The following is a 15,637-nucleotide window of genomic DNA, read 5'->3' on the forward strand; positions in this document are numbered from 1 at the left end:
AAACATATTAGAAGGAGAAAGCTTCATTGGGTCCCAAAACATGGAGAAAGTAAGAACCACAAACAGAAAGATGTGGTATAGCCTTGTATGCAGAAGGACAAGAAAACAGTGGTACATCGACAATGGATGCTCAAAACACATGACAGGTGATAAAGAAAAACTTCAGTCATATAATGCCATAGAAAAGGGAAAGAAGGTCTCATTTGGTAATGACACTCCTGCAGTCATAAAAGGTAAAGGCTTTGTTCTCTTAAAAGAAAAGGTTAAATCTGGGAATGTTATGTATGTTGATGGTCTAAATCATAATCTATTGTGTGTCAGTCAAATGTGTGATCAAGGAAATGAGGTAGTATTTCGATCAAATGGATGTGTTGTTCGTGAGCTTGATACAGGAGAAACAATGATCAAAGGTATAAGAACTCCAAACAAGGGGGGACAACAATAATGCTACCTAAGCAAAAACGATGAACACTAGCTATGGCACAGAAGATTGGAGCATCTAAATTTCTCTCAAATAAGAAAAGCATGCAGATACCGGGTTGTTCGTGATCTTCCTAATATCAACATTCCAGAGAATACAATATGCAAATCATGTCAATTTGGTAAGCAAACCAGAGCACATTTCCCTGAGAAGGAAGGATCAGATAGTAAGCCTCTTGAACTTGTTCACACTGATTTATGTGGTCCATCTAGGAAAAAGTCACCTCGTGGAGAAGAATACTTTATATTGTTCATTGACGACTTTTCCAGAGTGTGTTGGATAAGACTTCTTAAGCATAAAGATGAAGCATTCGAAAAGTTCAAAGCCTTCAAAGCTTTGGTTGAAAATGAATCAGATCGCAAAATCAAATGCCCCATGTCTGATCGAGGAGGGGAATTTACCTCGGATGAATTCTTCGACGTTTGTGAAGAACATGGAATAAGAAGGGAATTCTCTACCGCAAGAACTCCTCAGCAAAATGGAGTCGTAGAAAGGATGAACAAAACTGTTCAACAAATGGCTCGTGCTATGCTAGATGAGTCTGGAACTCCTGCAACCTTCTGGGTTGAAGTTGCATTTGCTGCCATCACTATTCTCAACAAAACAAACGTTTGGGTAAACAACATTCAAACTCCACATGAAATTTGGTATGGTAAGACTCCTACTGTAAAATACTTCAAAGTTTTTGGAAGCAAATGTTACATCAAAAGGACTAATGAAAAACTTGGCAAGTTTGATCTTAGAGCAAATGAAGGCATTCTCCTTGGTTACTCTTCCTGAAGTAAAGGATATAAGTGTTATAATAAAAGACTTGGGAAAATTGTTGAAAGTATTGATGTTGTGGTTGATGAAGCAGGCAAAAATACAAAGCAGGTAAAAACGGAAGATTATGAAGAAGATGAGGACTATCCTTCAACATCAAATCAGACTAATTCTGAAGAAGAAACCAATGAGGCACCAGAAGAATAGATAAGCGTAGAAGAAAAGACTCCATCCAGGTATGTTCAGAAGAATCATCTAGAGACTCAAATTTTGGGGCAAAAAGAGGCAGGTGTGCAGACAAGAAGAACTATTACAGAAGCTTCAAGCTATCTAGCATTGCTTTCCTCCATTGAACCGCAAAATCTCAATGAAGCATGCAAAGATGAATGTTGGGTCAAGGCCATGAATGAAGAACTTGAGCAGATTGAAAAGAATAATACTTGGGAATTGGTTCCCAGACCTAATGATAAGAATGTCATAGGAACCAAATGGATTTTCAAAAACAAGCTGAATGAAAATGGAGAAGTTATTAGAAACAAGGCCAAACTTGTTTGTAAAGGGTATGCTCAACAAGAAGGTATAGATTTTGAAGAAAATTTTTCACCTGTTGCTAGACTTGAAGCCATAAGAATGTTCCTTGCTCTTTCTAGATTTCAAAAGTTCAATGTATATCAAATGGATGTGAAATTTTCCTTTCTTAATGGAGACCTAGAAGAAGAAGTATATATTGAGCAACTAGACGGATTCATCCTTGGAAATGATCCAAAACTTGTATGCAGACTCAGAAAGGCTCTCTATGGTCTAAAACAAGCTCCAAGGGCCTGGTATTATCATCTTGACAAATATCTTCATCAACAAGGTTTTTCAAAAGGATCAGCTGATAGTAATATATATATATATATATATATATATATATATATTGACAATGATAAATTGCTAATACTTGTTGTGTATGTTGATGATATCATTTTTGGTATCAATGAAGAAACCATGAGTCAAAACTTTGCTTTGATAATGCAGAAAGAATTTGAAATGTCCCTGCTTGGTGAGCTCACATACTTTATTAGTTTACAAGTTCAACAAAATAAAGATGGTAATTTTCTATCACAAACCAAGTACCTCAAGCAGATCTTGAAGAAATATGGCATGGAAGATTCTAAACCAGTATGTACCCCTATGGTAACAGGATGCAGCCTCAGCTCAAATGATGAATCAACAGTAGTACATCAACCAACCTACAGATCCATGATTAGTAGTCTGCTTTATCTAATAGGTACACGACTAGACATCATGCATGCAGTGGGAATAGTTGGAAGATTCCAAGCAAATCCAAAGGAATCACACCTTCAGGCAGTCAAACGGATTTTTAAATATCTTCAAGGAACACAAAACTTTGGTTTATGGTATCCTAGAGATACAGATCTTACACTTCATGCATATACAGATGCAGATTGGGCAGGAAGCGTGGATGACAGAAAAAACACTAGTGGTGGTGCCTTCTATATGGGTTCCAGATTAGTGTCCTGGTTCAGCAAGAAACAAAGTTCAATTGCATCATCACCAGCTAAAACAGAATATGTGGCTACTACATTTTGCTGCACACAACTCCTTTGGATGATGCAAACATTGCAAGACATTCAGATCACATGTACTCCAACCATCTCCATTCTATGTGATAATACAAGTGCAATCAGTATTTCAAAGAATCCAATCATGCATTCCAAGACCAATCACATACCTATCAAATATCATTTTCTCCGGGAACAAGTGCTTGAACAAAAGGTAAAATTGGAGTATGTTCCCTCCAAGGAACAAGTTGTTGATATATTCACCAAACCACTACCCGGGGAGACATTTGAATACCTCACACAGAAGCTGGGAGTAGTTGATGCATCATCTTGCTATTGACACTTATCTGTTTCAGAGAAAAGTGGTTGTACGCGAGTTTCATGAAGCGTATCCGCGTACATACGCCGGTTGCTGTGGATACAGTCGCGTATTTGTTGGTTTGAAGAATATTAGTGGGCCAGACTCAGGATGAAAAGAGTCTAATATGGGTCTGACAGTAATCATTTGGCACAGGTTCAAGGGGAGCATATACTTCTAATAATGCATTTTTGGCATTATCTTAGAAGATCTTGGTACAATTTCACAGTTGTTTTTTATTCAGGTGGAACAGGTGCAGAAGGAAATTATGGTTGCTGGTCTGGATGGTGATTGACAAATGCTGCTTGTTGATGACTATCATAGTCTTGTTTTAGATATTTTGTCTCTATGTCATGTATATCTTTTATTATCAAGGTCATGTAACAACCTATTTTGTTTCCCCACTATGCCTGGGATGGATGGTGTAATGTTCTTGTTTTATCATGTATAAACTTTTGGTATATCCCCACTTGGTTGGTTGGATGAGTCAATCTTGGTATATCCCCAATTAGTTGGGAGATGGATGTAAATATGAGTCTTTGGTGACAAGAAGGTCATTTATGATGTATAGAGTCATGTTCTTCTTGTAGAACATCTTTTTGCATACCTTGCTTACAGTCAGGGGGAGCATGAACAACACACTTTAGCATATCAGAGAATTCAGCATGTACTCAGGGGGAGCATAACCCTTTGCCCTTGATGACAAAGGGGGAGAGTGACTTGGGGTTGCCATCAAGTCCAAAGGGGGAGATTGTTGGCATTATGACACAAGTTTGGCGCTATGACACAGGTGTTGTCCTTGATGGCAACTCACTCAGATGACAGATCACAGTTCAGGCTCTCAGAATGAAGGAAAAAGAGATATACGCAGGTTCCCCTTGACCAAGCCGCGTATACACACGGGTTCACCGACCAAAAGGCGCGTATGTGTATACACGCACTTTCACGCAAGGAAAGGTGCGTACATGTTGGAGAATTTGGTTTTGGTCCGTGGTATTTGGACCATGGTATTTTGACCCATGGTATTGGTCCAAGGTATCTTGTCCAAAGTGTTGACCCCAGGTAATTGGTCCAAGGTATTGTTTCTAAGTGGTTTTGGACCATGGTATTGAGTAAGGCCTAAGACTATAAAAGGAGGAGGAGATCATTAGGCAAAGGCACTCAAATATTGAATATCTAATGAATAGCAAGATCTAGAATACTGGTCATTAGGTTATGGTGCATAGCTGGATCTGAATTAAGGAGGAACCTGAGAGCTTGAAGAAGGATAAGTTATATTGATGGGTCAAGATCTTAAGGCTTTAAGAGAAGTATCTTTGTGTGGTTTTAATCTTTTATCTGAATAATTGGCGCATGTCATAATCTGTATATCTGATGATTTGGGTATAACCGATGTCTGAATAGTGGTAAAGGTTAAATCATCTTTTACAAATATGTACGCAGGTTCAGTATAGCAAAGGCGCGTATACACGCTGGCTCAGCATCTCAAAACTGCATATATGCAGGTCTACCTTGAGAAAAGTACGTATGCACGCAGGTTCGACACATTGAAGTAGCGTACACCTCATAAAATATGTTTTAGCTAATTTTGTTTATTGTTGCAATGTTCTGGGTTCTGGATTGGGTTCTAGTTACTATCACTGTATTCTGGTTACAACATTCAGAAAAGTGATTGTTTGATTCAGTTTTGGTTGGTACAAAGGAGATTGGTTGATGCAGATATATTTGATGTTTTATTGATGTTATTGATGGATCCAGTCTGAAAATTTATGAAACGTGGTCCCTGGAAGAAAAGATAAGGTTGTAGCCTTCTGTAGGTCAGCACCTACGTACTAGTAAACACATCAGCTGGTACAAGAGCTAAGGGGGTTGTAGCTCCCTTCCAGGAAAAGCTGGAGAATGAGAGAAGGTTGTAGCGTCCTGCATGTAGAAGCCTGCGTACTGGTATAAGACTACACTAGTACAAAATATGTAAAAAGAAATTTCTTATTAAAGAAAGATAGAGACGACTGCAACATGTGGTTTTCACCCACATTGGGTTTCGACCTTATATCTTGTGTTCATGTGTGTGATTGCCTATTCTGTTTACTGCACCGGGTTACTATTTATATGGTTCTGATACACAGATTAAAGATTAACTAACTAAATTATAAGTTTTCAAGGTATACGCTGGTTGCTTTAAACACAGTTGCGTATACACGCAAGTTGTATTAACAGAAGTAGCATATATAAATCTGTTTATGGAAATGAAATATTGTTAACTTGCTATTATTGATTCACCCCCCTCTCAGTATTATTTCCAACAGAAGGTTGAAACCTTCAATGAGGGGGTATGGGTTCCCTTTCAGTAGGAGCCGGTAAAGCATATCAGGTGGGTGTATCTCCCTTCTAGTGGGTGCTAGGGAACAAGTGGAGGTTGTAGCCTCCTACAGGTGGGTGCCTGTGTACTGGTAAGAGTCTACACCAGTACAAAATGTAATTAATGTTTTCTTTATATAATAAGAAATACTATAGAGACAACGACAACGATGGTTTTCTCCCATATTTGGTTTCCACCTAAAATCCTAGTGTTTTATATGTGTTGCTTATGTGTTGTGATTTATTTTTTCTTTATTACATTCTAAATGGTGAATGAATTGGTTAAGTTAACCCACTGATGAAAGATATGCCAGATTAAGTTAACTGGATATACTCCGCTTGCATTCACAAGAGTCACGTACATACGTTGGTTGCATGAATAACAATAGTGTACATAATTCTGAATATGAAATGAAAAAGTTAAAAATTGGTTCACCCCCCCCCATCCGTCTCAGTGTTTTTCTTAACTGAGGAGTCTTATCACATTTAAGGCCAAGCCTGGAATTCTACATTGTCTCATGATCAACATTTTCCTTATTTAGTGAATAATACTTGTTAATCGATTATATAAAGTCCTTAGGTAGGGCATGATATGAAAGTGTGCCATTGAGCCTAAAGTCCTCAGTTTTTAAGGTGGTGGCCTCATTTTCTAAGTTGTTGGATTCTACATTATGTGCTGACAACACTTAAAAAACTTTTATAGTGTGAAATCTTGATACCTCTTGCATTATTATGTATATAATTGAAGAGAATTTGTAATTGGTAAGTTGATGAGTTTTATACATTTATTGGATTAGAATTTGGTGAGCTAAGACTAGTTTTAGTCCTTGTAGGAGAGCATAAGTCTCTGCTTGTTTATTAGAACATATACCTAGTCCCCATGCAATAAATAATTCCTTAATTCCTATAGGATCATATATTATTCCCCTTACGCCTTCCACCCCTAGATATCCTTCCGAAGCACCACAAAAATTGATAAATGTGACTATTACATTAACTTCCATTCCTTAAAATCATTCCCATTATATCAAAGTTTCCAATTTGATATGGAAATATTCCTACCTTTGGGAGTATGGTAAGCACTATTAGGAATGTGAAAGATCTGGAATCATTACTCTTCATCTATTCTAAATTTTGAGCAACAAAATTTCCTCTAACCCTGGCCAAGATATAATGAGTTAACTGACTTCTTTCCTTGGCTACAAATTTACGAAGGTCAACCTGAGATTGCTTAAAAACAACTTTGTTACTAGCTAGCCATATCTTCTAATACAAATATTTTAGCATAGTTATGTAGAGCCTCTTAAAAAATTTCTTATTCTTGAAGGAACCCTTGTAATTCTTATTCCAAGGGTTGATCTTTTCATTCCATGAGAATGGTTTTCTCACTCTATGTTGTATCTCTTTTGATGCTCCTTGTCAAACTTGATGAGATAAAACACAATCAAAGAAGAAATGATGGATGGATTTAGAGTTAGAAAAACATTAAACACGCCTAAAGGGGCCATGGTTTCACATTTGGCTAAGTTCTCCACCATTAGGATCTTGCCTTGCGCTAGAAACCATCAAAATATATTAATTTTAGGAAGGCCATCAGATTCCACATAGTGTTCTAAATGGTTGATTTGTGGGATTGCAGTGTTGCATCTAGTTGGAAACGATATTCTCTTTTCACACTATAAGATTTAGAATTCCATCCTCTTTGATCCCATCTGGAAATGTTCTTTGGTGCCCAACATTTAAGAGAGTCCAATGGTGAAGAGGTCTACCCTTGAAGATGCACAGGGGATCCCGAAGAGCCCAACCTAGCCAATGTCCTAATTAAGGAGACCATGTAGAAATTTTATACAACATTTTCAAGTTATGACATTGATCCAAGTTTTCAATAGGAGCAATTCCATATTTTTTTCCAAAGGTGAGTTTCCCATGATATTGTTATGCCAAATAAGGATATTTTTTCCATTGCTTGGAATCCAAGTGAGTTTTTGTTGGATTAATGGGGAAACTTTAATACACTTCTCTATTAGGGAGCCTTACAACAATATTTCTTAATAATGAACTATTTCCACCATTGCATCTTTTTGGAAACCAGCTTCCATATGAATTTGATTCCCAAGGCTAAAAAGTCATAATTGTTGGGTCTTTGATCCCTAGCTTTCCACATTACTTGGCTACCCTAATTGTTATTGTTAGGTCCCTATACTACTAGTGTAACCCCTTATTATTATTAGTGCAACCCCCTTATTATATTTTTGTGCCCATGTAGTCCCCATATGGTTATTATTGTGCCCCATAGAAGCCCACTATTATTATTATTGTGCCCCTTAGAAGCCCACTTTTGTTATTATTGTGCCCTTACATTATTATTTTTATGTTGGCTCTGATTATATTATGACCCCTTAGACTCCTATATATAGAAAGGAGGTCTTGTCATTTGTATCATCTAAGAATTGTTCATTTGTGTAATGTAAAGGAGGTTTCCCCCTCGAAGAGGTTTGTTTCTAAGGCGTTGATCTATCTTTTCTATCTTTTTGTGAGCTAGTTTCATAGCATTTGGTATCAAAGCTTTTGATTCTAGGGTTTCGCTGCTCCAAACAGGTCATCGTGGTATTTTCGCTATAACTTTTTTCTGTGATGTTTCAGAAGCTAAAAAAAAAACCCATTTGAGAAGAAATCTTGCTGAACTGCACGTCCAAATTTCAGATCTTGTCTCGCTATATTTTCAGAGATATGATATGAGGAAGTTAGGGTTTTTGCAAGCTCCAAAATTTCATCTAAAACAGGTCATCATGGTATTTTCACTATAAACTTTTCGCTACAAAGTTTCAGAAGCTAAAGAAAAAAATCATTTGAGAAGAAATCGTTCTGAATCTTGGGTCCAAATTTCAGATCTTGTCTCACTATATTTTCGGATATATGATCTAAGGAAGTTAGGGTTTTTGCAGACTCTCGAATTACATCCTAAACAGGTGACCTTGGGAAAATCGTCATAACTTTCTCTCTGAGCAACAAATTGAAATTTCGTAAGAAGTTACAGAAAGAGGATGGACTATAGTTTTTTGTGCATAGTTTTCAGATTCGAAGGTCGAAACAGTGACATGTGGCACATTGTACAAGTTCGCTCTACTGAAACATTATATAATTAGGTCATCTTAGGAGATTGGGCATAACTCTTTCTTGGAGAATCAAATTCTGATCAGACTTGCAGGGTTAGAAAGAGGACTCAGAGGGCTACTACAGGAGACAATTTTAGAACTTTGAGATCTGAAAGTACAAAGTTATAGTCATTTCAAGATCGAGCTCCTGAAATCAAGAAAAGGTGATATGAGGAAGTTTGATGGAAAGGATCCAGTAAATTGGATACTACAGATGGAGTAATATTTTGATCTACATGGGGTACCACTGTTAGAAAAGGTATGTATTACATCTTCATATTTAGAACCGAATCAATTTTTATGATATAAAGGGCTTTCTTCTCGTAAACAACTTGTTACATGGTCAATTTTCATGGAGGAAATGATAGCACATTATGAGGATACAAAGAGCAACACCTTCTTTAGAGCAACACCACAACAATTGGAAGAAAAAAGAGAAAAAGGGCTTTGTTACAAAGTGGAAAGCAAAATTATGGCAACAAGGAAGTCTACTCCTCACAACTATAAAGATGGAAGTGTTGTTTCTCATAGTCTTCTACACCTACAAGGGTTACACCACAACAATTGGAAGAAAAAAAAGAAAAGAAAAAGGGCTTTGTTTGAATTATGATAACAAATACATTAAAGGTCAAAAGTGTGCTGAGAAGAAATTATTTTACATTGATTGTGGAGAGGAGGAAGAAAATGATCAAGAAACATCAAAAGAAGAGTATATACACCAGGAACCAACCTCAGAGAAAGAAGAAATGAATCCGACCATATCTTGTAAAGCATTGGCAAGAATTACCACTCCTCAAAATCTCAAGATAGAAGGAAATATCAAGAAGAAAAAAGTTCAAGAAGTGAAAGATCACATCGAGAAGGAAGAAATGAATCCTACCATACCTTGTAATGCATTGGCCGGAATTACCACTCCTCAAACTATAAATATAGAAGGACATATCAAGAAGAAAAATGTTCAAGAAGTGAAAGATCACATCGAGCATCAAGAAATGAATCCGACCATATCTTGCAATGCATTGGAAGAAATTACCACTCCTCAAACTCTCAAGATAGAAGGACATATCAAGAAGAAAAATATTCAAGCAATGAAAGTTCAAATCGAGCATCAACAACAAGTTCTCCAACTTTTAAAGGATAACACCACTTTGGTGCAGAATCAAATGAAGCAACAGGAAGATCAACATCGCAGTGAAAGAAGTTTTGATGGAGGTGATTGGGTATTTTTACGACTACATCTCAAGAAAGCTATTTATGAGAAGGAAATGTTGGCAATACTACATGCACTTAATAAATGGAGACCTTACCTAATAGGAAGACACTTCAAGGTAAAAATGGATCATGATAGTCTTAAATACTTTTTAGAACAAATATTATCTTTAGAAGAAAAGAAAAAATGGGTCACAAATATGTTGGGTTGTAACTTTGAAATCATCTACAAAAGAGGGAAGAAAAATGTTGTTGCAGATGCACTCTCAAGAAAGGATGAGGATGTGGAAGCTTTATTTTGTGCTATTTCTATTATCCAACCAGATTGGATAAACGAAGCAAGAGATGAATGGAAGAAGGACGAAGAAGTGTGGCCACTCATTCAAAAGCTGCAGAAAATCCCAGTTCAAACAATATTTCTAGAACTTGACGAAGAAGGAAAAATCATATTGGAACCTGGAGCAGTCACTGAAACAAGAACCTGACATCTACGAAATTGATCAATTTCAGAGTATATCATTGAGTGGAAGAACTCACCCGTTGAATATTCCACATGGGAGGACAAGAATTTTATACAGAAGCATCAAGAACTACTCAAGCGTTGAGGACAACACCTTTTGAAGGAGAGGGGCATGTTAGGTCCCTATACTACTAGTGTAACCACTTATTGTTATTAACACAACCCCCTTATTATATTGTTGTGCCCATGTAGTCCCCATATGGTTATTATTGTGCCCCATAGAAGCCCACTATTGTTATTATTGTGCCCTTACATTATTATTGTTATGTCAGCTTTGATTATATTATGACCCCTTAGAGTCCTATATATAGAAATGAGGCCTTGTCATTTGTATCATCCAAGAATTGTTCATTTGTGTAATGTAAAGGAGGTTGCCCCCTCGAAGAGGCTTATTTCTAGGGCATTGATCTATTTTTTCTATCCTTTTGTGAGTTGGTTTCATAACAGTTATCCACTAGACTAGATCGTATTTCTGGGTATTTTTCTTGCCTTTGCACCAAATGTGTTTTTGAATTTCTTGGGCCACTTGAAGCATCACTTCCATGGGGGAAAGCATTACTAAAAATTTAAATATGGAAAGAGCTAATAAAACAAAATTTATCAGCACCACCCTTCTACTTGGGTTCAACCACTAAGATCCCATCGATGGAACTTTGACTTAATTTTCCCCAAGACATTTTTCCAAGCTTGAGTTTGGGGTCTAATTGGTTGTTTGACATTCCAAAATACTTAAATGTGAGCTATGTTTCTTGATGGGGGAACATAAGAATTCCAAAATTGTTTGGTAGTGATGACAATTGATATTCCATATGAATATTTCACTTTTATTGTTGTTTACCTTATCTCTTGATGCCTCCATAAAAATTTCCAATATCTTTTTGAACAAAGAAGTGATTATTGTGGACATTCCTCTGATAAGAAGGGTGCCATTGGTGAATTGATAATTGTGATGCTTTCACGCCCCATTGTTACAGGTCATTTTTTCATATCCAATCAAATTTCCTGAAACCCGGATCAATCACCACAACACCTTGCATTCATCCCTTGCAAAGTCTAGAACATCCTCTCTCCAAAAAGTCCAAGAGTTTTGGGTCAAACAACTCAAAATCCCAATTTTTGGCCCCAAAGCACTTTGCCTTCATGCAAACTGCACTGTTTTAGGTTGTACATAGAGCAACTACACTGATCAGCACATGTTGACTTCATAACAAGTGAGATGGTTCTAGAATTTCGAGAAAAATAAAAAATAGTTTCGAATATTCTCTTTCCAGAAGCTTCCAAGGTGGTTTTAACCATTTACTATTGATTAAGATCTCGAATGCCTACTCTTGAGGTCTTATCTCTTATCTCTGGAGTTTATCCTCCCTCATTTGTGGATCCAAGTCTGAGATTTGTAAATTCTAAACCACCCTATTTACCCTATAATTTCACTGCCTCCCATAGAGCCTGGATTGGCTTTTAGAGGCTCTTAGCTATACCCTCATGCTGTTGCTTTGTGTTTAAGGATCCATTATCCATTCATGCATTTGGGTTGTTATTGAAGGCTTGATTTGTGGCAAAGTAAGGACAAGATAGTTGGAGAGGCATCTACAATGTAAAGATCTGTAAAGGGTTGAAATCCTCTCCTACATTCATGAATACAAAAAATGCTTTGTTTTCATATATGTATATCTCATTTAAGCATATGTATTACAATGCCTTCTTGACTCATTATTTATAGGTATTAGTATATGATATTTGTATGTTGTAGTTCTCTTGCTTGTTTTAGTAGTTCTGAAGGTTCCACTTTTAGCATTTGGAGTTGGAGCTTATAAGCAAGGAGAAGAGGAGAGTTTGCATTGGAATCCAGGTAAGTCTTTCTCCCATATTCTAATCTCTCTAAGTAAAACATAAGTCTTTTTCCTTCTATTGTTTCTACATCAAACCACTAGATCTAGGGAGATCACTTCTATCCACAAAAGAGAATTATCCGTCAAAAAACTTGGAGACCATACTAGAGATAATAGATAAGACCTCAAGAGTAGGAGTTTGAGATCTTAATCAATAGTAAATGGTTAAAGCCACCTTGGAAGCTTCTGGAAAGAGAATATTACAAACTATTTTTCTTTTTCCTGAAATTCTAGAACCATGGCACTTTCTATGAAGGCAACATGCACTGATCAATGCAGTTTCTCTGTGTACAACCTGTAACAATGCAGGTTTCATGAAGGAAAAGTGCATTGGGGCAAAAAATTGGGATTTTGTGTTGTTTGACCCAAAATTCTTGGACTTTTGGAGAGAGGATGCTCTAGACTTTGCAAGGGATGAATGAAAGGTGTTAAAGGATGGTGATTGATCTAGGTTTCAGGCCATTTGATTGGATGTGACAAAATGACCTGTAACACCCATTCGTGAGAGGAATAATCTAGGGGTTACTTATTATACAAGTAGAGATCCACCATATGAAAGAAGAGCACAAACCAAATTTATTGTTGACATAAAAAAGAAATGAGTGTCTCACCCTATCAAAGGCATTTTCCATATCTATCTTTAGTATCATATCTTTCTCTTTGTTTGCTTGAGTGGAATGAATGACTTCCTATACCAATATGATACTATTGAGAATTTGTCTCTTTGCATGAACCCTTGATTATTTGAAATGAATTTGGGGAGGATATTTAATCAGTTTTCTATTATCTTAATTAAAATTTTACTTGAAGCATTCCATGGGGAAATATACTAGAATTGGGGAAAATTTGAAGGGATTACTTCCTTTGGGATGAGCGTAAGAAAAGTTAAATTAGTGTCTCCTCCTACTCTGCTAGACTTATAAATGTATTGTAGCATCCTTTTGAGATCAATTTTCATTATGTTCTAGAAAACTTCATAAATTGGATTGTGAATCCATCCAACCTTGGAGATTTGTTTGGATCCAATCCCAATATTACTAAATGGGTATCTTCTTTTTCAATTTCCTTCATCAAAACTATGTTTTCTTCCCATGATGTGACCTTCAGACTGTTCTCAAGTGTTGTTGTTGTAGTATTAAGGTCATCCCCATCATTATTTGCATATAACTCATCAAAAGTGGGTTTGATTTTCCACCTCAATCTTTGTGAAATCTCTAATCATTATGCCATATTTGAAAACTATTTCTTTAATATTATTTATAAAAACCGTAGCTTTTGATTGGTTATGGAAATAAGATGTGTTCATGTCTGCTACTTTTAACAATAAGTTATAAGACGTTAACCTTCATAATTCCTCTTCTTTCATTAGGACTTGATGATAGTTTTGATAGAACAAAATTTATTTATTGAGTAAAGCAAATATCCTCATTTTCCATTTTCCGAGACAAATTCTCCATGGTTTCTTTTAACTCCATTTTCTTTTGCTTTGGTGAAGGTTTCTTTTTCTCCCAATCCTTCAAATCACACTACTCCCAAACATACATAGGGTATCCTCGACTTTGGTACCATACATTAGAGACAAACTTAAGAGGTTTATTGATCGCAAAACCAAATTGGGTTAAATTAGAAGGGAATAATTTTGATTTTATGAGATTTTAAAAGCTGTAGGTTTATGATCCAAAGCTACTCATGAAAGTATCTTAAAGAAGACAAAATGGTTTCTAAGAGAAAATCATTTCTTCCAAGAAAACAATCTAGTCAAGTAAGAATAAAGCTAAGTCTGACCTTGTCGTTTGACCATGTATGCTTTCCTTTCTCTATTTTAACATTAAAAAATCCATTCTAAGAGCAAATATTCCACACATTCTCAAAAAAAATCTCTCAAATTACTTGTGACAATGATTTTATGAATAAATAATTTAGAGTTTCTTAATGCTCGTGGAGAGTCCCAACATTATTCCTCTTCCTTATAATTGTTTGACATGCAAATATTTACAATATTGATCGTTTCACTGGTTTGTCAATGAGTGAATCTAGTTAGAAGTCAATGTTACATTCTACAACAATGATCTTAGCCTCAAAATATTGTTATTCTAAGTTGTACATATTTCCCTACATGCATTTTTAGCGCTGATGGTAGGTGCTTCACAATTTTTCCACTAAATAGTACATGCTTTTGTAGCTTTTGTCTCTTGAAGTTGTCTATTATATTTCCAATTTACTACCCATGTCCCTACGATTTTAGGAGACACTCATCACTACTTACGTGATGGTTTGGGTCCCTTGCCTTATGGACAGATTGCAACTTCAAAATTCTTGACATTTTTGCTGCTCACTCCTATAGATCTCTCAATAGTTGTTTCGATGCCTATTTCTTTTTCTCCTTGTTTGCTATTTATTCATGCTTCTCTTTTGTAGGTTTCCTACCATGTTTCCTTGCTTTCTTTTGCTCAATTCCATCATTTTCCTTTTGTTCATCACTTGCTTGTTGTTGTGCTTTTTCCTTGTTAAAACCTCAAAGTGGATTGAACTAGTTTTGGGATTCCATCAAACTCTTCATGATAATATGAAACGATGACATCTTCTCCATTGAGAGATAGTCCAATCTCTTACGTTATTGGCATTTGTAAAGAAGCTTTCATCTTCAATGAGTAGCAACCAAATATATTCTAACATTACAATTTGAAAGATGGGTTGTATTGGAGTGATAATTGGATTTGCTACTATATGAGCATAAACGAGGGGTTCTTATTAAGCTAATAGCAATATCTATTTGGTGATTTCTAATATCCATTTCTTGATTTAACCCTAGGGGATTTTACATGGCATCTCCACTTAATGAACCTATGACATAGCACACACATTCATGGGATATTAAAGAATACATCTAAATTCACTAGATATTGATAAATACCTCCCAAAATCCTTTTGTTGAACTACACTATGAATACATATTTAAGATAATAGGAACACTTATTTTAACAAATACCCCTTTCTATGTCGTTCAATATCTATAAACCTCACTATATCGTATGTTCCACAACCCCAACACCCCCCACCCTCCCTTAAAAAATAAATACATACCATATATTGAGTCTATTCAGATATTAATAAATATCCGACAATAGCTTTTTACAATATATTGAGTCTATCTAGATATTAATAAATATCTCTTAATATCCTTTTGAACTACCCTTGAAATATATATGTATAATAAAAGGTATGTCGATTTTTACTAGATACCCCTTTTTATACCCTCCAATATATATAAACCTCATTATACCCTATGTCCTACCCCTCTCACAACCAATACCTATAATATGTTGAGTTTATTTTT

The sequence above is a fragment of the Pinus tabuliformis genome, chromosome 7 (assembly GCF_031772625.1).
Source record: "Pinus tabuliformis cultivar Carrire ecotype Pingquan chromosome 7, CPIR1, whole genome shotgun sequence".
Classification (NCBI taxonomy): domain Eukaryota; kingdom Viridiplantae; phylum Streptophyta; class Pinopsida; order Pinales; family Pinaceae; genus Pinus; species Pinus tabuliformis.